Here is a 25,032-nt window from a genome sequence, read left to right on the forward strand (position 1 = left end):
AATAACATTGCATGGACCATTATTTAATTGGATTTGGAGAGGACAGAACAAATGAAACATTTTTCAGGGCTTTGAAAACAGATAATTCCCAAGAAATTCTTTGGAAGTAAGAAGATTGGATTTTTTTTGTAATTTGTCATAGTTTAAGAACAGACCTGATCACATGGATTGCCGCTATATAACTTTGAGACCTGACAGAACAAACCAATCATTCTCTCTTATCCACGACTTTGGGACTAGACTAGAATAGTTTGATGGTTCTGTTGTATAACATTAAGCCTATACCAGATCAGATCGATTGTTGTCTAGTATGATTTTGGGAATAGACCAGAATTGTCATATGGCTGTATTACAGGCCTTGGAGAATAGACCCTAAAAGGCCAATTTTTTAAAGGACCTTTGGAAAAGACATTAATAGATCCCAAGTATAGTCATTATCAAGGCCTGAATGAAGCGGTCCTTAGGGACTACCTGGGTTATTTACAACCACCTGCTCTGCCTTTCCAAGTAATGAAGAGTCGGTCAGACAGTAGAGAATTAAGCATGGGCGGAAAATCCGTTTCGCTAGCAGATTTTGCGGATTTTCAGTAAATTTGCCATCCGCGAGATTCGCGAATCTCCCGCAAAATCCACAAATCCGCGAGCAGCGGATTTTATGGCTTGCTCGCACTGTTCGCGTGAGTTCGCGGCTTCCCAGTACAACTTCGCGCCCCGCGAATAAACGCAAAATTGCAGAAATACGATCTTAGCAAAACTGAAACTACTTACCAGGTTCAAAAGTTCAGGCTCATCATTAGTAGCCATTTCCTGTAGTGCTTCCTGAGGGGCCCCTCCAGAGTTCAGTTGCCAGTTGCAACTATTATGTGACCCTGCTCTGAACCTCAGAATAGTTACACATATGCCACAAAGGTCCTGAATTACAGCTAAGGGAGACAAGCAGGAGCCAGGCTGGAAGTTCAAATCCATTAATCAGCCCCTAATTCATTATTGTCAGTTGGGGCAGGGCAGGTGTTGTAACTAATTTTGCAACAATGAAAGCACTTAGCAAGTGCAAAAGATCACTAATCAGGAAGCACTAAGGAAGCAGGTGCCAGCTAAAAAAATATTCTGTGACACATTAATCAGCCCCAAATTAATTCAGGTCACTTGAGGCAGGGAAGGTGTGCTTGCTTTGCCACAATAATGTACACTGACTGGAGAACCAGAGGGTGCTGTGATGAAACAGAGGGTGGCATGGGTAGGCCAGAGGGTGGCATGAGTAGTCAGAGATTGGCAGTGGTGACAGAGAGTGGCAGTGATGAAGAAGAGTGTCCCAAACAGGCTGGACACGTAGAAACAACAAGTTCGCGAAACTTGCGACCCGACAGGTAAGTTCGCGTTTTGCGAAATTGTACAAAACCCTCGCGAACTGGCAGAAACCCGCGCGAACACAAAAAAAAATCCGCAAATTCGCGAGAATTCGCGGATTTTGCGGATTGCGAGTTCGCAAATCCGCAAAATTCGCCCATGCATATAGAGAATACAAACAATCTTTTATTAGCAAGAGGAATCCAATCTCACCTGCACCCTAAGATGTCTGCCGAGGGACTGACTCCCCAAGAGTCTGAAACACATAATGATTCTTCCCAAGAGCCTCCAACCACGCCCATAGTGGAAAGTTACCCTCCTAGGCCGAACATGACAAAGGAAGCACAGAAAGATGAGCTACCACCTGCCGGATGGGTACATGCTATCTGCAACTCAAGGTTACCGGGCTGAGCCTCAGCATCTCCTAACGTGGGAGCAGAACTACACACTCGGGTAGGTAAGCAAGGGCAGAAGGGCCTATTCATTAGTAGGTCGGGAAGCAGCCTTGAACAGAAGAGAAAATAATAACGAAATACAGTGTTTTGCTGAGGCAAGCAATGCTTGTAATGAGGCCTAGTTCAGACACAGCCTAAGCAGCCTAATAGGGATTACGAAATATAAAATGAAGTCATACTCGCTAACTAAAGCTTTACGGATTGCCCTGATAACTCAGTGGGTTGTATAACGCAAATACACATGATGTCTATTTAGCCACACACTACTAACCTTACGTAACATGAAACAAGTGCATAGCAGGAATGGGGTTTTCAAACCTAACAGCCCCTCCTTTTAGAATGGGTGGCTAAATGCTTTATTGAGGCTTTCAGGTATGGCCTTTACAATTCTAAGTGGGGGAGAAAGAAAATGCATAGTCACTCTAGTGATAAGGGAGAATAAAGCAGCACATGAGTATCAAAATCTACTTAGTATTCAAAGATACCTTCGTCAATAAGCATTATGTTCTGTATATCCTGCATCATCATAGTAGAGGCCTTATTATCACATCCTGGCAATTCAGGGGTAGGAGTGAGCTTGCTCACACAATATGTGCAACATGCTGGCAGGCAATTAATACATAGGCAACATGTGAAGATTACACCTGCAATTACTATTAGGACAAGTAGTATCTTCCAACCCCATGATTTCAGAAGACCCCAGAACCACCCTGTGAGGGACCATGAACCGTTATCCTAATGGATATCTGAAGCAAGCCTGTGTAATTTCTGTATTGCAGAGTATACATTAGAGGTGTTATCAGGAATGTAAAAACAACAACTGCTGCCGATGACGCAGCAGTCTCAACCCCATCAGCAAGTATGACATCTAAAACCATCTGGTTTTGAAGAGCAACGAGTCTCGCAGCCTGAAGCTCGACTGTAAGATTAGTCAGTACACCTGGAGTAGTATTAATAACTCCCTCAACTACTCTGGCAAGGTGACAAATATTACGGCTATTGAACATGGTGCCCCGGAATGCCAGAATGCCCTTCATTATGTCAATAATTTGCTGCAGGGTAGTATCTGATCTATATCGTCTGGGTTGGCAACTCTTTTAACCCGATGCAAATATAGGTCCCTACGTTGTAGCCTATGATCTTTATGATAATTAGACGGTGAAATGTAAATGGGAGTTAAAGGGAAAGAGACATAACGCCCGCCACACCATCCCCTGGGAAGCCATGTTTAAGCCTGTTCCCCACAAACGAAGTATACATTTTGAAGTGTAAGCAAAGGTTGGCTACTAATAGTATTTAATCGGTATGTGTAGTTACACCTGCTCTGTCCTACTGGAATGTTCCCTAAACCTTCAACACAGAAACTAGCTGCTGTATTGATCACAGGGACGGGCATGGCTTTGTCTTCAGTAATATTTCGTTCTTGGAAACATTTAAAGTATTCAGTGACATTAAATCCTTGAAAATCCAACATTTTATTTTGTAACCAAGTGACATTCTTATTATCTTCACAAATATTCACACAAGCTTCAGGATGTAGGGTACCCTCCTTTCCATCTGTCCCAGGTGTATATCCTTGGTGTACTACTATATTCTCCAACACTGCTTCGTAATCAGACTGTACCAGGTTCATAGCATCAACATGATAATGCATGTACACCATAGAAAGCAATTGGAACCATGCCTCACAGCTACCCAAGTCTGACAGGGGCAATGACACCAGTAAATCATTCTTGTGCATAACTAAGGGGAATAACCCACACACCCAACAATTTGTGGCATTAGTGGTACTGTCTACCTGGTAAAGCATCTGCAGAAAAGCATTCTCGACATAGGTCTGCCTACGTATCTCTTTATGCGGGGCCAGTGTAATGATCAAGTGCTCAGGTGGAGCCCGGGTATTTTACCTATCAAATTATGCACAGGATGCTGTTCTTCTAAGTACCAAATAGTGTTATCATTACTACGAGAAGGACTACCACTACTACAACCCTACTTTCAGTAGACCAACTAAACCACACAGGACTATTTTGCTGTAATGGTGGGGCCACTAGGTGCTGTTCCTACTTCATGACTGCATGGCCAAATGGATACATTTGTAGAATGTTAAAAGCAATTTATAATTATCAGAGGGAAATATTCACAAACTGGGGCCACTAATGCTACAACAGTACCAGGAGGCATAAGTTACCCAGTGTTCGTCAGAGCCTCAATGGTAGACTCCTATTGTTCATCAAGGATGGTGCTATGAAGCACTCCCACAGAAGAGCTGGATGATTGCAGACCTTGCTGGAAAACAAATCTTCTTCTTTCAGGATAGGGCACCCTCCCTCCTGGGAAGACACCCTCAGCTAATCCTGTCCAGTGTCCAGGCCAGTGCACCAATGTCTATTCCTTATTCTTATCACTGGTACCTTAGAGAGGGTACTTACAACCTGGGTTCAAGTCCTTCCCTAACTCCTAGACTGCCCCTTTGATGCCATGTCTCTTCGTCGAGGGCGAAAGTTATACCTGGTGGCTCCAGGCACTGTTTCGTCAACAAAAAGGGGGTGAAACTCAGGGTCAGGTGAGCATTGAGACTCAAATTCTTGTGCACCAGAAGCAGGAGTATCTGGGGCAGGCCTTATCTCTGGGGGGACCACCTCAAGCAAGCCTGCGTTGCTTTCTTCGTCTGTCTGTGCTCAACTCAATCGGGCATCAGAGAAAGGAACAAAATGGGGCACTCGCTCCCGTTCCTGGTCAGCAATGAAGTTGAGGACCCACCCACCAGTCATACGGAAGTGGGAGAGGGATCTTCTTGACGTGGGTTCCATGCACCCAGTGCTTTCGGCCTTCAAGCTTTACTGCGGTGCAGGTGGCGAGGAGGACCTTCAGTGGCCCCTTCCAACGGGGCTCCAGGAAACCTTTCCACTGGAAGTTCTTTGCCAAAACAAAGTCCCCAGGCTGCAGCTGATGCCCGGGCCCGTCTGGTACTGGTTGCAGCATGTCATGAATCTGTTGGTGGATAGAACGAAGATATTTAGTTAACTCATACAGCAGGGGATACTGTATCTCAGAGAAGCGCTTGGTTCTTGGGACGCCCCAGACATTGGCGGTGCGCCCAAAGACCACTTCGTATGGGGACAACCCTGTTTTAGAAGGCGCTGTTGCCCTGGTAGATAACAAAGCCAAAGGTAATGCATCTGGCCATCACAATCCTGTGCTTTCTTGGATTTTTGCTAACTTCAGTTTGAGAGTACCATTGTACTTCTCAAACAGGCCTGCTGACTGGGGGTGGTTCACTGCATGAAACTTCTGCTTAATATGCAAGCCTTTGCACACTAAGTCAATGACCTTTGAATTGAAGTGACTTCCGTTGTCACTCCAGATCACACTTGGCAATCCATAGCGTTGGAAAAACTCTTTTAAAGGAGCCTTCGTCATCTCCATAGCCGTATTCTCCTTAGTGGGCTAAGCCTCAATCCATTTACTGAATGCACAAATCACTACTAGCACATACTTCAAATTGTTAACTAGTTCCATTTCGATTAAATCCATCTGGAGAACCTTGAAAGGGAAGGAAGGCAGTGCAAAGTTACCTGCGGGTGTAGGAGTACCTTTCCCAGGATTATGTTTCATACAAATAATGCAGTGCTTCACTAGGTGTGTGGCTACCTTAGATATATTATCGTTCTGCCATACTGGGTCCAGTAGATTACATATTCCTTTGGCACTGATGTGTGCTGGGCCGTGGGCCATGGTAACAACCGGGAGCACATAGGAATCAGGCAGCAACCATCTGTTTCCCAGACAAGTCAGTCCAGCACCCATCCTCGTCTCTCAACGCCCGGTACGCTCCTCCCATATTGCCAGTTCATCTAAGGCCGCCTCGCTCTGTATTTCTCTGACATTTTCTAATGTGTCCTCATTCCATTGTCTGGGACCCACTTAGCGAGACCAGCCACAAACATCTTTTTCATCTTTGATCTAGCTGTCCCCTTAGCTGTCTTAGCTGCAAATACATTTCCCCTTCCAACGTCATCTGCTACTGCTTTGTGAGCGCTACATATTATTATTGCCAATTTATCAGGAAGTGTCAATGCTGACAGCAGTCTATGTATCAATGGACCATTCTGTATTCGCAACCCATGCGAGGTCAAGAACCATCTCTCCACCCAGAGGCGCCTGAAATTATGGGCTACCCCAAAGGAATACTGGCTGTCAGTGTAGACATTGACAGTCAGTCCCTCACTCAACTCACAAGCCCTAAGGAGGGCAACCAACTTTGCTGCTTGGGCCCATTGCTATGGGATACAGGATGTCTCAACTACAGTATGTAACGTTGTGATCGCATAAGTTGCAGTGGTTTTGCCATCTGGTAGTTTAAAGCAAGACATATAGTTCCCCTTGGGGGTCAGATAAGGGAACATCAGGCAGGTCTACCTGTCCCTTTGTTTCTTCCTCAGTCCAAAATAAACAATCATGGACATCATTGTCCTTTTCTTCCAAAGGGAGGGGTAGTAACATAGCTGGGTTCAGAGTAGCACATCGTTTGATGGTAATGTGCAGAGCAAAGTTTAATTCATATCCAGTCAGACGCTCACTAGTAAGGTGCCGCGTCTTTGTCTTATTCAATAGCGTATCCACAGCATGAGGTACCATTACTGTGAGATCAGTATCAAGGACGAGCCCTGCCGATTGTTTGATAGAAACTGCCACCGCCACGGCAGCTCTCAGGTAACTCGGGAAGGCTCTGGCGACATTATCAAGAATAGCAGAGAAATAAGCGCAGGGTCTCTGCTTTCAACCGAAACCCTGTGTTAGAACAGAAAGCGCGCAACCATCCACCTCGTGTATATAGAGCACAAAAGGCTTCTGGCAATCAGGAGTACCAAGCACAGGAGCAGAGCAAAGCGCAACCTTTAATTGCTCAAAAGCTTGCTGGCATGCAGATGTCCAAGGCAAGGGTTCATGCACTTCTTTGGTGCTCAGGTAAAGAAGGGATTTCGTTAGTAAGGAATAATTAGGGATCCAGTGACGTCAATATGAAGTTATACCAATGAAAGCACGCACTTCATGTTGGGTCTTAGGAACAGGCAAATTAGTAATAGCAGCTATGCTTTCAGGTGTTGGTCTGCGATCCTCCTTCAACAGGAGGTGACCTAGATAGGTGACCTCCTGTCGACAATATTGAAATTTGGTAAATGACACCTTGTGTCCATGGTGTGCCAAATACATCCTCAGTCTCTGAATCCACAAGGAGGTCGTCCACGTACTGCAAAAGCACATTACCAGGGGGAAGTTCCAAAGAATCCAATTGAGCTTTCAAAGCTTGGCTATAGATACTAGGACTTTCTGTATAGCCTGGTGGAGCTCGGTAGAATCTAAAGCTCCTTCCGGCTACTACAAATCCAAACAGATATCTGCTATCTGTATGGATTGGAATGCTGAAGAAAGCATTCTTCAAATCAATCCCAGAAAAGAATTTTGCTGATGTGGGAATTATTGTCAAGATTGTGGTAATGTCTGGAACCACAGGGTACTGGGGAGCCACTATTCTGTTAAACTCTCTAAGGTCAATTATGAAGCGGTAACCATCAGGGTGAGCATCAGAAGAGTCCAAGGGTGTCATTTTAAGAATAGGAAGAATAGGGCTATTGCACACATTTGCAGCTGTCTCTTCAACCACACCAGACTTAATCAAATCCTGTATTTTTTGCAGTAAGGCCTTTTCTCTTGCCTGGGATATCTTGTACTGGGGAATACACAGCAATACAGCATGTCTTTGATCTGTATAGAGATCGGTGGGATCTGAAGTAACCTCACATCCGTGTCTCCTGTAGCCCATAATGTGCGTGGCACCTCGCTGAACTCAGCGGGGAGGGGACCATCCTTTGCGAGGCATTATTTAGCACGGGCCAGATGTGATCCAATAGTCATGTAATCGCCGTCTTGGGAACAAAAAATTATCGCATGCAACCTTTTTAGCAAATCCAATCCCAAAAATTCTCCCCAAATTTCAACGTTAATAAAAATGGTGAATCAACTGTGAAAGGGCCAATAGTCAAAGCAAAAGGTTTGGAAATGGGGCTAACAACCAGCATGCCTGAAAAACCTACAGACACATTATTTTGTCCAGACAGAGCTGTCCCCGGGAGCAGTGAATGGGAAACAGAGCTATTCATAGCCCCTGTATCAACTAAAAATTTCTTGGTCGTACCTTCTAAATTTGCAGTGACAGATCCTCCTGACCACTAAAGTCTAAAAACACCCCTTCAAATCTGGTAAAGAAATCAGACACACTTTCATCCTTCTTCTAACGACACACAGTCAGCTTATCCCAATCCACTCGCCTCAGCGGGATAAGGAGTTCATGTAAGTGATAATATGCCCCGGCACAGCTAGGAGCTCCGCTTTTGGCTTCTCAACTGGCTTACGCTCCTTATCCCATGCCCTGATCTCATCCCATGTGCCACCCAACTCCAGTGCATGATCTTGCATATGAACCTGCCTCCATATATCTACTGGTGCCAGTAGGCCGGAAAATAACTCTATATCAGCTAATGTCATCACTGTGGAGGAGGCCGCCTCCGTCAATTCTTTGTAATATGCAGTGGGATTTTCTGTGGGTCCGGCAACTGGCTCTTTAGGGATAAGACCACACTCCTCTTCCACGGAGTGTAAATTCACTATTCCTGAAAACGGGCGTCGACTTGTGGCCTAATTATAGTGTTCGTGAAGTCACGCAGTTCTGGTATTTCAGGATGGTAAATGGGATGGACCTCCCTCGTGAGGCACTGGGTTACCATTGTCCGAACCTTTTGGAGCAGTCTGCCTCAGTAACCCACCAGTGTTGTTACATTGTTAAAAAACTCATTGGGAGCCATATCTGTAGCATGTACCCTGTCCGCATGTCATAGATAATCTGCAGCGCAACATCCTGAAAACACTGCTCCCATAGTCCTATTAGTGTGGCCGATATGTGCTTAAGAGCATGCTGCTGTGGGAAGGGCTCATAATCTTTCATCACGTTCCACACATCTTCCACACTATTAATCACATTCCAGGCCCACTGAGCTGCTTGATTCGCCACCATTTGCTTTTCCTCATCCCCCACATTAGAACGCACCAACACTTTCTCCATGCTGTCTCGTACTGCAGCCCCATTCCCTAATGTATTCCACATACAGGGGTCTCGCCATTCTGCAATGCTTGGGTTGTCATACTTCAGGGAGAAAGAGCAGATGAAGAGAAAGGTTCATCATGAAAGGAGACAGTGTTGTAGGAGTGAAAGGGGGCATAACAACAGATACGGAGTCAATATATGGAACAGGAGAGCTAACGGCTCCCACCCCTGGTACTTGCATGAGCAGAGAGGAAGCAGGCGCGGCTCAGGCCGAAGCAGTTTGGCCAGAGGCGGAAATACTAGGGAGAGTGACACCAGGGGCCGAGGACTGAGATGTGGGAACTTTTGGGTATATCCGCTCAGGAGCATAAGTTGAAGGAGGGCGAGAATCCAATAGTTCTTCAATGGAAACATCAACTTCCTCTCTAGTAACATAACATTTATCAGTCTTAAATGTATATAGATGTCGCTTAGCGTTTTTAGAGTGCCAGAAAATGGAAACTGTGTTTATGGTAGCCTCACTTGCCGAATTTTTAAAATCAGTTTTTAAGTGTCGTAAATCAATTCAAATGAACTAATTTTCTATGTTGCACAAATGTACTTAATTTTGGTGTTTTTCTTTTGTGATTTTAAATAATGCTTACTTGACCCCTTGTAAATTGTACCTTTCATGCTACTTTTATGGTTATTCTTCTTTTTAACCGAATAAAGTATTTTGAATTTGAATTTGAACTTATCAGTCTGCAATCAAAACTTTCTATCTGCACATTCTATGCCTTTCTCTATCTTTTCCCTTTCGTAGGCCACTGCTTTCTGCATTATGGTTTGCATCTGTCTCTTCCGGGTCTCCTTCTCTGCTCTCATACGCTGCTGCTTTGCTTCCTTCTGCCATACTCTTACAGAATCAAACATCGACTGCCTGTTCTTTTTACCGAACAATTTGTCCTGCAAGAAATTAAATTTTTGTTCATCAAACAAGCCGGTGAGTGGCCATTGTAACTCAGAATTGTCCCTCTTATATTTATTTCACAATGTGCTAAACATAATAGGGTGGATACCGTGCTTGACGTATACATCAAAATTTGTGGTCCCCTCCGGAGGCACAGGCTGGCTCTCTTCCAGTCAAGCCTCAGTGGAGCAACACCGACATCCAAAACACCCCACTTTACTTAGACTAGGCATCTTTATATACGACACATGCGCTGTCCTCAATGGACAAGTATAACACCAACAAAAATATTAAACGGAAAAATAAATAAGAAAATTTGTTCAAGAACCAAACCAAAACGGTCCGAATACCGCTCCCTACAGTCTGGAGACTGTACCAAGTTCAAGAAGACAGGCTCTAGCACCAAACCTTTTCAAGAGTAGACCAAATTTTCAGTTGGCCTGGCAGATTGTTCGCAAACAGTCCCAAGCCTTTTAAAAAATAGGCCAAATTTCCTGTTAAGCTGGTAGACTGTTCACAAACACTCTGTGTCTTTTAAAAGGGTCCGTAAACCCACCAAGTTCAAACCAAGACAGCCCGAAGATGTACCAAGACACAGCCCGTCGGCTCGTGCTGTTCAAGCAAGGCAGTCCGGAAACTGCACCAAGACAGTCATAAGACTGTACTAAGACACAACCCGTAGGCTCGTGCCGCTCAAGAATGGCGCAATTTTTCCAAGAATCGAATCACTCACCTGATGCACACAGCTCGACTCAAGTTATTTTTCACTGCCGACTCTTTGGACAAAACGGTCAACTCCAAGGTTTCGCCTTCTCAGGACCCCAGCCGGTGACCACTAGGAGTCACTCGATCAGACGGACGGACAGCTGCGAGAACCAAGCTCGATCATGTGGGGTACCCCGATCCGACCGGATGCAACCCCGACCCTGCTGCCTGATTGCGGATGAGTCGGGTCAACTTGCGGGGTTCCTGTTCGGGCGCCAACTGAAGGAAGTGGCCCTTAGGAGCCACCCGGGTTATTTACAACCACCTGCTATGCCTTCCCAAGTAATGAAGAGTCGGTCAGATAGTAGAGAATACGAACAAGCTTTTATTAGAATTGCTCTGCAAATGAGCCCAATCTGACATGCACCCTAAGATGTCTGCCTAGGGACTGACTCCCCAACAGTCTGCAACACATAATGATTCTTCCCAAGAGCCTCCAACCACGCCCACAGTGGAAAGTTACCGGCCTGGGCCGAACGTGAACAAAGGAGGCCACAGAAAGAGGAGCTACCGCCTCCCAAATGGGTACATGCTATCTGCAACTCAAGGTTACCTGCTGAGCCTCAGCATCTCCTAACGAGGGAGCAAAACTGCACAATCAGGTAGGTATGCGAAGGCATAAGGGCCTATTCATTAGTAGGTTGGGAAGCAGCCTTGACCAGAAGAGAAAATAATAAGAAATACAGTGTTTTGCTGAGGCAAGTAATGCATGTAATGAGGCCTAGTTCAGACACAGCCTAAGCAGCCTAATAGGGATTACGAACTACAAATGGAGTCACACTCACTAACTAAAGCTTTGCTCATTGCCCAGATAACTCAGTGAGTTGCATACCGTAAATACACATGATGTCTATTTAGCCACACACTGCTAACCTAATATACCATGAAGCAAGTGCATAGCAGGAATGGGGTTTTCAAACTTAACAGGCTTCTCAGAGATAGTGTAGGGTTTGACACTCTGGTAAGGAGAAATGAAGCTACTTCAAGCCCTAGCAAAACTTATGAACACTAATAACATTTTAAAATGTACTTTGTAAAATTTGCCTTTATTTTGTAACCAACTTTTTATGGAGTTTCCTGGACAAAGGCAAAACAGCACTATCACAATCTAATGGTACCCTCACAGGCTTACAGCACATGTCAAGACTCCTACAGTAAGTATAAAATAAGACAGACATCTCCCAAGTTTCCCAAGTCACTAACCAATCTGGATTACTCACACCATTCGCCCCCATTTTTGTGTGCTTATGCAAACAGCCTCTTGCTTGTTTTTGAAAATCACAATATTAGCACCGGGTTTTGTGCATATTTTTAAACATCCTATAGACGCCTTTTTTATCTAATGCAATTCAACTGACACTTTAACTTCTGATTACATTTTCTTTTTATTGAATTCTTTTTTTTCCTTTTTTTCCATATATATTATTTTTTCTTCATTAAATAGGATATCATTTCCTTCTTAACATATATGTACAATAGATTGATTTATGTACAAATTATCAATTTCATTATTAAGACAAAATTCTTAATTCATAAAATACAATACTGTTGTCCATGATTATATACAGAAAAAAATCCATTCAACGCGTTTCGGCAATGCCTTCTTCAGGAATTCTGTATATATTCTGTATCAATGATAACTGATAGGGATAACGGAATACGTGGCATTTCAGCTTGGTGTCGTGGAACTGGACGACACCACGCTGAAATGCCACGGGACGCTTTGTTACCGATAATAAAGTGAAGAATACAATCTTTAAGTGACACATTTTGACAGTAACACGCTTTTGGACTGCTGGCCCTTACATTAGAGACTAACAGATCAAACAAGGAACCAAGGCCTAGATGTAGGTAATAGCAAATTACCGAATGGTAAATACCGAATTTTACAGATTCGGTAATCACTATTCGGTAATTGCTATGTAGGTAAAATATTCGGTGAAAATACAGAATCTGTAAGATTCGGTAATTACCGATTCTGTAATTACAGAATTGGTATTTGCCATTGATTCCTATGGGCCTTGAAGCCCATAGGAATCAATGGCAAATACTGATTCTGTAATTACAGAATCAGTAAAATTACCGAATTTGCAAGGGTGACAGGGTGTTACTTTGACACCCTGTTGCACCCCTGTTTCTGGCTTGTGTGCCATGTGACACACAGACATGCCGAATCGGTAGATTTACCGATTTGGTATTTTACTGATTCTGTAAATTTACCGAATCGGTAAATATACTGATTCTGTAAATAAAATGCCCCCTACATGCCAAATCCCAAATACCTGTCGGTAATTGGCGACCTACATCTGGCCCTAAAATCTACAGGCGATTTGAGATACCTGTTGCTTCACGACAATTCTCACGTTATGTGAATACATCTACATTCACACATTATAGATCTTGATATGGTTTTAATTTCATTACGTGCCCAGATGGAAGAAGATTAATCATCAGATGCAGATATACCGCGCAAGCTTTTCAGTCATTTTTTGGGATCCGGTATTCCGTTATCCCAACCAGTTATCATTATGTTAAGAAGGAAATTATATCCTATTTAATGAAGAAAAAATAATATATATGGAAAAAAAGGAAAAAAAAGAATTCAATAAAAGAAAATTTTATCAGAAGTTAAAGTGTCAGTCGAATTACATTAGAATAGGGGGGGGGGGCCTGAACCTCTGACTGCACCTCTTCAATGGACCTTAAGTACCCAGTCACTGCGGGACAGGAGCAGACCATGTGGAAAAAGTCTGCATTCAGCACTGAGCAGGAAAAAGAGTCTGGTGGTTCAATCCAGTGGGCATTCCAGAGCCCATTTGGTGTGTAGTATGTAGTATATAAGTAGTGTAGTTAGGATAAGGCTCAGCCGTGATGAAATGCCAACGGTTTGGAAAGCCATTCGGGTGTGTCACCAGTCACTTTGTTTAGTGTACCTATCTACCATTTCCATTTGGGTTTGAGGGCCAGGAATTTGTCTGGGACATCATGAAAATTGATTTATAAATCTAGGACACCCTACATTTCTCCAGGGAACTCATCAACTTTTTGGCGATAAGGGGGCTAAACTCGGGATGGCCACGCAGGTTAATTTGGTAGGCCACAAGTGCATGTCTGAGCTGCATATCCTTGTGAAATTGCGTGGTCGATAAAGAGAACAGAGACTGCAGCTCCTGAAATGATTCTGTTGTTCCCCCATGCCAGACATCTAACAGATAAGTGATCCCAATGTTATCCCATTTGGTGAATCCCTATAGATGTGATACACTGTGCAACCATTCTCCCCTCCATAGGGGGTTTAGCTGTGTGGGTCTTTTGTCCCCAACAATCATCCTTAGCACTGCCCTCATCACTGGAATAACACCCTGGTAGGCTCTGGAAGGGTAATGGGCATGGGTACCCTGTATAAAAGGTGCAGTATGTTATCTAAGCCCAAAAGGGATGGCTCCATCTCATAATCTGGGTATCCCTTCATTCAACCAGCTATTGATCACCAGCAGGTGTGATGACCAGTAGTACAATCGTCTATCGGCCATGCCGAGTTCCCCATTGTAGGTTGAATGACAGCATTTCTCTAGGGCGATGCAAGTTTGGTGACCCGCCTATAAAAAGGAGCAAATTTGTGGTGCTAGTTCCCAAAACTAGGAGAGGGGATCATCAGAGGGTAGTTGTGCAGAGCATACATAAAACGTGGAAGTATGTCCACTTTAAAGAGAGCCACCCTGCCCAGGATCTGAAGCAGAAGGCTGGCCCATTGCTGAAAGTCGCTCCTCATATGGAGGATCTAAAGTACTAAGTTAAGGTTCCATGTCAGGTTTGGTTCTAGTCCGATATAAACCCCCAAGTATTGGAAGCTACGTTTTCTCACAGTGATAGACGCTTCCCAGCAATTACCTCTGTGTTGCTGCTAAGAGGAATCAGGAGGGATTTGGTCCAATTAGTCTGAAGCTCAGAGGCCTCTTGGGGGTGGGACTGATATAGAAGAACATCATTGGCATAGAGTGCTATCCTGCCTTCTCCACCAGCACCGTCCACACAAATAAGTATCGAACCTGAGGAGTCTGGCCGGGGGCTCAATCACCAGAGTGAATACAAGAGGGGCAGAGTGGAATCTCTGACATGTGCCTCTCCGTATAGGGAATGGTCTGAGAGCACTCCATTGACTCGCACCTGGGCATATGGGGTGGAGTATAGACATATTATCGATAGAGCTGCCCAGTTCCCGCCCTCTAAAGCACCCCATCAAGGAAGGACATGTCCGTGGTGTGAAAGACCTTTTCAAAGTCACCAGAAGAAGGGCGCAGAGCTTGCTGCGTTCCAGGCAATGGACCATGGTCAGGTAGAGGCATGTGATGCATTGCTGTGTGCTCCAAGCGGGCATGAAGTGACATTGATCTGGTTGTATAAGGGAGGGGATTACCTGGATAGGTCTAGGGCAAGAACTTTGGCAAAGATTTTCAATTCTTTGTTGTTAAGTGACATGGGTCTGTACAAGAAGCATCTTTTGGTTGGTCCTCCTGCTTCGTAAATGAGCACTATGGCGGTAAGGTCCAGCTACGGGGGAACCGGGCCAGTGCAATGGCCTCAGCATAGAGGTGAAGGAGTTGGGAGGGGTTACATGTATTACAAAATCTGCAATAATATTCAGCTGGGAAGCCATGAGGCCTGGGTGCTTTTCCTGCATTCAGGTCACTAAGAGCGTTGTTGACCTCCGCAAGCATCTAGTGGCTCTCCGGGTCCTCCTACTAGCCTGCTAAGATTGAAGGCATCAGAATATATGCTAGGAATATCCAACTTTGGTTGGCCGTGAGCGAGGATTGTGAGCATACAATGTGTGGTAGTTAGTTGCAAATATTTACATCACATTCGCCTGTCTGGTGTGTTGCTGTCTCTCTTTGTCTAGTGATTATTCCTGAAGCCTTATGATTAGAGGCATGCCAGAATAGGTGTTTACCCAGTTAGTCTGCATGCTTGTACACTTGTTGGGTGGACTCTCTTCACCATTGGCGAGTGTCCTCCAGGGTCAGTTGTCAAAGGGATTGTCTAGCTTGTTTTAGTGCCTATAGAGTATTGGGCTCCTAGCATATTGTCTTTTGAGAGAGAGGATCTGGTTCCCAGAAACATTATGTGACTTTGTTCAACCGGTTGTTTGCAGTGGAGATAAGCTTTGGCAATTGCTCTCATGATGGCTTTTCCTGCCGACAAGAGCACGCCTGCGGAGGCAATTGAGCCTTGGTTGAGCTCGACATATGATTGCCTCTCTGAGGCCAGGAAGTGAATGCATGGTGGGCACGTCATGTACTCGGTGTTTAAATGCCACAAGGGTCACCTGTAGGTCGGGCATCCCTAACTGTAAGGAGAGTGGGGAGTGATCTGAGATGTGTCAGGGTAGGATAGTTACATGTGTGGTAAGTAGGGTGTCTGGGATTGGGAGGATGAGGAAGCCAATACAGGAAATGGTCCTTTGTACAGGAAAGGTTTGCGTCTATTCCCATGTCCGTGGTTGCCACGTCCTTCACACTTCACACAACCCTAGGGCTGACATGCATGTAGTAAGCAGTTTTTCTGTGCCTAACCTATGTGCAGCAGGGATGCCATGAGGTCACGGATAGAGTCCTGAGTGGCATTAAAGTCCTTGGCAATGATCATGATTCCATGTGGGCACCCCAGGAGTATGCCCAGGCATGCCTCTAGAGTAGTCCTGGGTGATTGCGATGGGGGTAAACACTGAGGAGTTGCGTCCCTTTCAAGAGACTCTCTACTCTTACATTTCTTCTCATAGGGTCAGAGCTTACATTTGTGACTGTTAGGGGGAACCTTTTCTGGAGTAGGTTAACCAACCCTAGAGAGTGCAGCGTGGAACACCATGTCATAACCACACCATCCCCAGGAAGGCCCATTTGGTTCCCATTATGTGAGTCTCTTGGAGCATGAGCACTGAAGGCATTTTTTGTTTAGCCCTAACGAAGGACTCCCACACATTTAATGCAATTTGAAAGACTGTTCACATTCCAAGATAGGACAGAGAAATTAGACATTTGGGAAGGAGTGGCACAGGTCAGCAGTCTAAAAATGTATTGGTCCTGGCCCCAGGAGTAGTAAATTAAATTATTTGCCTCAGTAGCAGACAGTGAGCTTGTTCAAATAAAGAAAACAACACTTTGTAACTGGGTAATACAGTAAAAAAATAAACTTCCGGGCAGACTTCTGCAATATATCTGACAAGGTCGCATCGACGGAGACGGCGGTGGTGCACTTGCAAACCAGTAGGTAACGCCTCGAAGAACAAGCATTGACCCTCACAAAACAGCAAGAGGCAATGGCTGCGATGCTGGAGGAGCAGGAAGGGCTGACGTGCAGAAACAATATTAGAGTGGTGGGGGTCCAGGAAGGCTTGGAGTGACTAAACGTTAACATGTTTTCTGAAGACCTAATATTTAATCATTTAAAGCCCAAAAGACTCTCTCAGTACTTTACCATAGAACATGCACATAGGACTCCCATACCCAAGCCAAAACCTGGTGCTCTACCCAGAATGATTATTGCACAGGTCCTGAATTTTCTAGATAGAGATGCCATTTTGCAAGCAGCATGTACACACAGAGATCTCCACTACAAAATCGCAGTGATCCGGATCTTTCCGGACTCCACACTACAAGTCCAGAGGCAGAGACGGACTTTTGAGATGGTCAAAAGAGTACTGCGCAACAAAGAGATCAAATATGAAATGCTGTTTCCTGTAAAATTGAGAGTAGTCGCCGAGGGAAAAACCCGGTACATTAACCCAGCGGAGGAAGCCTGGGAGTAGCTGGAAGGCAGGTGTACAGTGGGTCAGAATCCCCAACGAGATGGATGACGGGGATATCAGAAAGACATACCAGGGGGATCAATGACAGAAAGAAATCATAACTCGGACTAGGTCGCGTCCAGAAGGAGATCTTGGACTTAAAAAAAAGCAATGCGGACACACTATGTTGGTAATCGTATGCACAGGGTTGTACATCCTCTTAAAGTTGGGAGGAGGGACATAATTACTGGTGGAGGTGACTGCACTCAAGGTGAAAGATAACAGAACAATGGCCAGAGGAGTTGTCGGCAGGAACAAAGCTGGAACTGAGGGACTTTGGGATGTGCGGGAGGCCGAGGAAGGTGCTGTTAAGTGTGCGGCTCCGGCCAACCCCAGTTTAGTTACCAAGTTAAGAGGCAACAGGCACTCTGCGAGTTGGGGAGGGGGATTGTTGTTAAACCCGCCTAGCAGGGTAACAAGGAGAGGGGGGGAATATAGTTGGGGTATGAAGTGTTATTTTCATTATCTTGGAGATGTTTATTACTTGTTACAGAGACATCAGATTGCGGGAAATGGGGAATATCCTAGAAACGAAGCATTGCAACTGATGCACTAATGGTTATTGACAATACTATGGTATCCCAAATGGAAGATCACAATGTAAGGGCGCTGAGTCGGGGGGAAGGCCAGCGTGACACCAATCTTAAAATCCTTTCTTGAATGTAAACGGTCTTGGTAATCTAATCAAACGCACAATAGTCTTACAGTGCCTTCACAAACACAACACCGACCTGGTGCTGCTTCAACAAACACATCTGAAGGGTAACCAGTATAAAGCACTGGATAGATATGGCTACAAGCTTGTAGTGCACTCGGGTTACACAGCGGGTTCGAGAGGTTTAGGGATATTGCTAAAGACTGCCCTTTCCCTGGTAGTGAGGAAGAACTGGCATGACCTGTTAGGGATGTATGTGGCACTCGCTGGGGCTTGGAAGGGACAGAGTGAATATTATTGTGCGTTACATACCACCAGTTATGCACACAGACGCATTGTCTGCATTGGGAGCCCTCCTGGTCGACCTTCCATCAGGGATCCCTATAATAGGAGGAGATATGAACTCCACTATAGACCGAGAGAGAGACAGAGAAACTAAGGCCAAGGGAGGGCGGGGGATGGAGCCATTACCAGTAGGGATGGGCGGAATTCTCGTATTACGGCTACGCAAAGCTCTGCGAAAAGCCAAAAAATCTCTGCGAGTATGCAGAGTTCCGCGAACATGACCTTCAATCACGAACCATTGCGAGAGTTCTTCAGCTGACATCCAGGACTGAGCCAGATCTCTAAGAATTTCTCTGGGTCCGTGGCCGCGCCCCCTCGCGAAACCAAATGAGCTGCAAGTTATTATGTTGCAACCTGTTCTCTGCATCTTCAGCCCTTGACTTGAGTACCGCAACAATCCAGGTTTCCACTGCTTTGCGTGGAGCTTGGATAGCCTGCAGAATGTCTCCAGTGTCCAAGGTCTCAGTTAGGTGCATCGCTTGGGGACCCTCATGTGGACCTCAGGAAGCCCTGGTGTGGAGCGTAGTAAATTTGCCCATCTTGGTCTGGGTGGCTGGCCCTTACCCTTCCCCATGGCAAGTCTCCTATTGTTGTCAACTGGATTCCAGTCTGAGACACCCCTAACCTGCTTGCCCCCTTGCCGCTGTAACTTTGATGGAGAAGGTGAGAGGGGAGCAGCATGAGCAGCCAGCAGCAGAGTTGGCTAGTTGAGTAGTCTAGGACAGGGATCCAGGCCGGGTGGAGGATTGTCCATTGCTGGCCCGCTTGCCGCAGCTCAGCCCTAGAAGCAGTAAGGTGAAGGAGAATGGGAGGCAGGGGCAGCACGTGCAGCCAGATCTTCACTGGCAGGGCCCCATGGATGGGACTCAAGGCCACACCAAGATAGCAGGGCGGCTCAGGGAGAAGCAGGTATGCAGAAAAGTCTTGTACTCCACTCATGCAGTCTTGGCAAGTGGGAAGGGTGCCGGGGGGATGCCTCTACAGGGTGAGGTCCAAAGTCCTTTAAGCCAAATGGGGACTACTAAAGTGCTTGCGCTTGCTGGACCAGGCTCAAGGGCCACAGTGGCACACAGTCAGGGCGATGGGGGGTAGGTCAACCACCTTGCACCTGGCATGACTGTCACCACTGCATCCCACAGGGAGAGGGTACAAAAAGAAATGGGCAACTCAAATCAATATGCTGCTCAGATAGGCGACAGTTCAACGAGACATCAGATACTAAATTGACTGCACTATTAAGATTGGCCATAGAAGTGCTGGACCCACCACGCAGTTACTTCAGTATCCACTACTGGAGTAAAATGCTGGCTACAAATAAGCTGGTAGATTGACTGCACTATTAGCACTTGACCAGAGAATCGTTGGCTTTACAGTGCCACAACTTTGGTATCAATTACGGAGTTAAAAGGCTGGAAATAAATACGATTGTGAAACACTCCTTCGTATGCGCTTTTTCCGTTTCGTTTTGCTTCACTGAAGTTGATGCAACATTGCCCTGAAAGACTATAAATTGAAAACGCTTTCCTGTGGCCATAGCAAGACTGAAATGAGTCAGGTTTAGAATTGATGAGGATATCCATTGAAGCCTCAACATCCAGGGGTCAACATTAACACATTTTTCTGTCCTGAAGATGGTCTTGTGTATGGAAACATAGAGACCGAAACATCGACCAGCACCTTTTCTTCCGCAATTTGTTGTTATTTTTTAAGAGGAAATGTGTTTACAATTGTCACAGTGAAGGCCATAAATTGATATTGCTTCCTTTCTGTCACATTGTTTGTATAATGTCCATTAAAAGAACCCTTTTTTGAGTAAGATAAAAGTGAATCTTTTTCTATATACACCGGTTTGTGCTCTTTATTTGCTCTGTATACTTTTGCATTGATGATTCAGATTATATATGATGAATGTCGTTATTCTGTGATTTGTAAACAACATTAGAATGAAATATCAAATAGTAGGAATTAAACTCCACCTAAGGAAACCATTTATCTGACCTTATAAACTAACTACCTTAACAATTCAAGTTAGAGCACGTGAATAAATCCCTTGAAGGCACCTGTACCCTATCACAGGGAGAGGGGGCATCTAAGCTGGACATCACCAACCGGTGCAAGAAGAAGGGCTGCAACTCCCCTCAGCATCCCCGGGCATGGTTTGCTTTGGCTGCCAACAGGCAATACTGATGTGCGGGAGGAAGTACAGGCTATGCCCATCCACTGGTGAGATCAGGGAGATGTACCGCTCCTTCGCAGGCCTAAGGCTCTGCAGTTAAACCCACCTGCCAGACCCAGGCTCAGCAAGACCTCCAGGTGTCCAGGAGGGGCAGACCTTCATGTTCCCCCACCACCCGCTGCATCAAGGAAGTGTAAGCCAAGGGCCGCCGGCTCAAACAAGAAGAGAGAAGATCGCCAACAACAGGAGACTGGCCGGGCTACACAGTACAGGCCCTTTTCATCCTCGGATCAGGCCGGGGCACAGCCAGCATTGGGTGCCAGGAGATGGTCGATCCTATTCCCAGCTTGGGCCCCTGGTAGTAGGAGAGGATTGATGTATTCTTCTGGGTGTCCACAGTGGCACAGGGTCCTTTACTGCTCGCAGGATGCCAAAACATTGATTGGAGGTAGGGGAGATCATTTGTGGAGCATCCACCATCTTGGCTGCCTCAGCCACACCCCTCTTTAAACTGTGTTTTTATAGTGACAACTTCAAATATGTGAGCAAATAATTTCCACCAATAAACACATTTATTTCAACATTTCTTGAGTAACATATTTGCTCACTCCTCCTCACCCAAATCCCATACGTATCTTTGTAGGTAACTGGATTATTATTTTTGAGGGATTCAACCCCCTTCAAATAATCAACCCAATCCTTGTCAGGGTGAACTACAAGAAGCCACTAAATTAACCTGTGTTTAACCTTCTGGCAGCTTGGCCCAAAGCAGTGAGGCTTATATTAGAGGCAATGTGTAAAGTATTTATGCAGCACTCAAACAGTAATATAGTGAAAACACGAGACAAGAAAAATCCTAATTCAAGTGAGACGTATAGGGTAAATTATAATAAATAAAATGACACCAAAATAAACAAAATTCAATTAGCAGAACCTGAGATATTGAGTTTTAACGTTTCCAGGGAAAATAACGTCCAAAAACACAAAGAGCCAACTGCAGTTATCTGGTCGCACCAACCCGGGATAAGGTCACAAATTCAGATTACCGCAATGGAGCGGAGTTCAGCCCGCTGGAAGGAGTACCTGGTTGTGCTTGGGGCTATGATACGGGGTCCTACTTTGCGCTGCATCTGTTCAGGTGAAGCAACCGATCAAGAGTTGTGAAGGGCTTCGAGGCGAGGTCATGAATCAAGTTGCAGCGCAATCGGGTCAGGCTGCATTAATTCCAACAAGACCACAGATCAAGAGCTGTGAGGTGATGCAATCCGAGGTCCTGCCACTTGATGCATTGGGAGAAGTACACTCTGACTATAGCCAAAGGTTTCAGGACATTGAGGACGGCACTTGGGGGGGGGGGGGGGGGGGGGGGTCAGATCTCACTTCTCCAGTGGCCAGCAGAGTGGACCAGGTAAGGTTCAGTTGGGTATGGTCAGCTGAAGCTTGTGTCCCTGGAGCTCACACAGTAGCCAGCTAGCCCTTGTTGTCCATCTGGTCCTGGTTTTGAAGGGTGCAGGTTCAGTCTTCCTTCCTCAGGTCGCAGGGAAGGCAGGGCAGCAGGGCAGGAAGACAGCAAGGCAGCAGGTAGTCCTTATTTGTTATTTTTTTTATTTGCTTATTCGGTTTTTATAAAATAAGGTAACAATACAAAAAGGGAGGGAGCTTAGACAGTGTGTGCATATCAAACCGGTTACAGCACGAGAATTTATGTGACAACAAGATTAACTACGTTGTTGGCAGCACTGTAAGCACAGGCCCAATTAACTTGGTACAGAGCAGCTAATGTAAAGATGGAGACCACAAAAACAGTGAGACAGGAGGGTGTTCCTTTCTGTGGGCTTTATATGCAGACCAGTGTATAGTACACCTTTGTCATGTTTTATGATAAGGTCTAGGAGGGCGATTTCCGTTTTATGTATGGTAGACGTGAAAATTAGATGCTTTTAAATTTCATTCAGGTATCTTACGAAGATGGCTTACGATAGTAATCACACTAGAGCATTAAGAGATGGCTTGCCCAACAGCCAATTGTAACGTCTTCGTAGGAATTGCTCCCGTAAGGAAGAGTATATGGAAGAAGCTGAAATCCTAAAAAACATATTAATTATCAGAGGTTACCTCAGCAGAATAGTGAGGAACTTTCTAAAGCAAGCATGGTACTGCCCAAGGGAAGAACTACTTGTTAAAAATAAAACACCACTGAAAAAATTGATTTGTGTAACCACGTTTGGCACTCATACAAACAAGATACGTAAGTTAATTCTAAAGAAATGGCATTTAATTGAGTGTATTGACCCTACCATAGAAGCTTCTATGTTTCCATATAAACGAGGTAAAAATATCAAAGATCATTTAGTACACTCCTCCACACAACAGAGCATTGGTCATACACCCAGAACTCTAAAAACTGCTTGGGGACTTCCACTTGTTAAAGGTCACTATCGCTCTAACAATTGCACTGCCTGTAACTTTTGTATGACACAAAGCTTGAGCATAACAACATCAAGCAAGAACTAAGGGCCAGATGTAGGTCGCCCAATACCAGTCGGTAACGGCCCAAATTACCGAATTTCCGCCGTTACCGACCGGTATATTGTGATGTAGGAGGCCAAAAAATACCAATTCGGTAAATATGAATCGGTAAATACCGATTCTGTATTTACCGATTCTGTATTTACCGATTCGGTATTTACCGAATCGGTAGATGATATGTAGCAAGCACAATTAATAGTGCACATGTGCATTAAGGATTCGGTATTTACCACCAACTAATAGTTGGTGGTAAATATCGAAAACATTAAAAAAAGCAATGTTGTGCTTTTTTCAACTGTGCCATGTGGCAGACATACATGGGGCATGTATATGTGCCACATGTGCACCCATGCACTTTACAGGGGTGCAACAGGGTGTCAATATGAGTGACACACTGCCACCGTTGTAGGTCTACCCCCTATTACCAGGCCCATAGGAATGAATGGGGAATACCGAATCAGTAAATACCGAATCGGTATTTACCGAGTTCTACCGATTCGGTAACATTTACCGAATCATTAGCTACATATCATTTACCGATTCTAAAATACCGAATCGGAATATGGTTTACTGTATTTGGTGCCCTTGCAAATTACCATATATTGGACAAACATCACAACCCATCAAGACACTCATCAGCCAACATCGAAGCAGAATAAGATGCACACTCTTGAATGCCCCATAGGTCACCCATTACAAAGAAAAATACCACACAGCATCTATGAGAGGTCCAAACGCTGTCGACTCGCTTATAAAATGACCCAATGTACCCAACCTTCACAATTGTTACTGAAGGCTCTGATTATTCAATGTATATTGCTTAAAAGGTTGGTTTTTGTTTTTTCTTATAAACCTCAGTGCATGTCACAATTTGTCACTTGTAAATATAAGGTTTTACGTTCACTTGGGACACCTCACACCTTTTTTTATTGCTATATCATTTTTCAATATAAAACATTTAGCATTCTACTCGTGGAGCAGTTTAAATTTTATTTTGTGTGTATGCATCTCCTCTCATAATATTATCATCGTGCCCAACGATTATAATTATCTGAAATATTATTATTGTTGCATTGCTTCCACAGGTACCACATGCTTTTTGGTCATAAGCATTCCCACATCATCTCCCAATAGGCCTCAAGCTGCTCCTGGACGTATGCTGCATCCTGCAGCCAGTACTTGAGTTTTGGAGCGGGGCGCCTGCCCCAATGAATTGCTCCTCAGCGGTTAGCCAGGAGGAGCAGCATTGCAGCCAGTAATTGTACCTCAGATGAAACATCTTTCACATACTCCAGTTTAGCCACCAAAGAGGATAGCTGAGGGCACTGGTCCATGATCAGTGCAAGCACTGGGGCCTTCGGTTCAGAAGAGGGTCTCTTCAGGGCAATTCCAGGCAAGGTGCAGACAAGTAGCTGCATTTAAAGCGCATTTCAAACACCATGCAACCTCGAATTGCAACATCCTTTATAGTTTTACAGGTAAACAGTGCATCCTGTGCAGGAAGTTGAAATGTATTCATCTGAGTCTTTCATTTGGTGAGAGGGCAACAGCCTGAGCGCAGCAGTACCACCACTGTTGCACAGTTAAAGGATAATCTAAATCTGCCTACCAGGCAGCTTGAGCTCCTAGAATGCATTCCTGTATTGCAGTATGTAGGCGGGTGAGGAGTTTATGAAGGGACGGGTTTGTTATCAGTACATCTAACGTATGGAGTGTTGGTGATCCTTTGCTTAGGGGGAAAAAGGATTTACAATGTGGGCAGACCACATGCTCCAGTATCACGCTTGCCTTTACAATGCAGATGCGTGGTAAAGGCAGTCAGCACTCTAGATTCACAGCGGATGGGCGGGCAGATTGGAAGG

General features: G+C 45.0%; 1 protein-coding gene across 2 annotated transcripts in view; it reads right to left on the reverse strand.

The window, feature by feature from the left end:
* The window catches only part of LOC147748681 (A.superbus venom factor 1-like), a 1,130,076-nt gene that overhangs the window by 954,089 nt on the left and 150,955 nt on the right, over positions 1 to 25,032 (reverse strand). The gene's annotated exons all lie outside the window — the stretch shown is intronic.

The sequence above is a fragment of the Lissotriton vulgaris genome, chromosome 1_1 (assembly GCF_964263255.1).
Source record: "Lissotriton vulgaris chromosome 1_1, aLisVul1.2, whole genome shotgun sequence".
Taxonomy (NCBI): Eukaryota; Metazoa; Chordata; class Amphibia; order Caudata; family Salamandridae; genus Lissotriton; species Lissotriton vulgaris.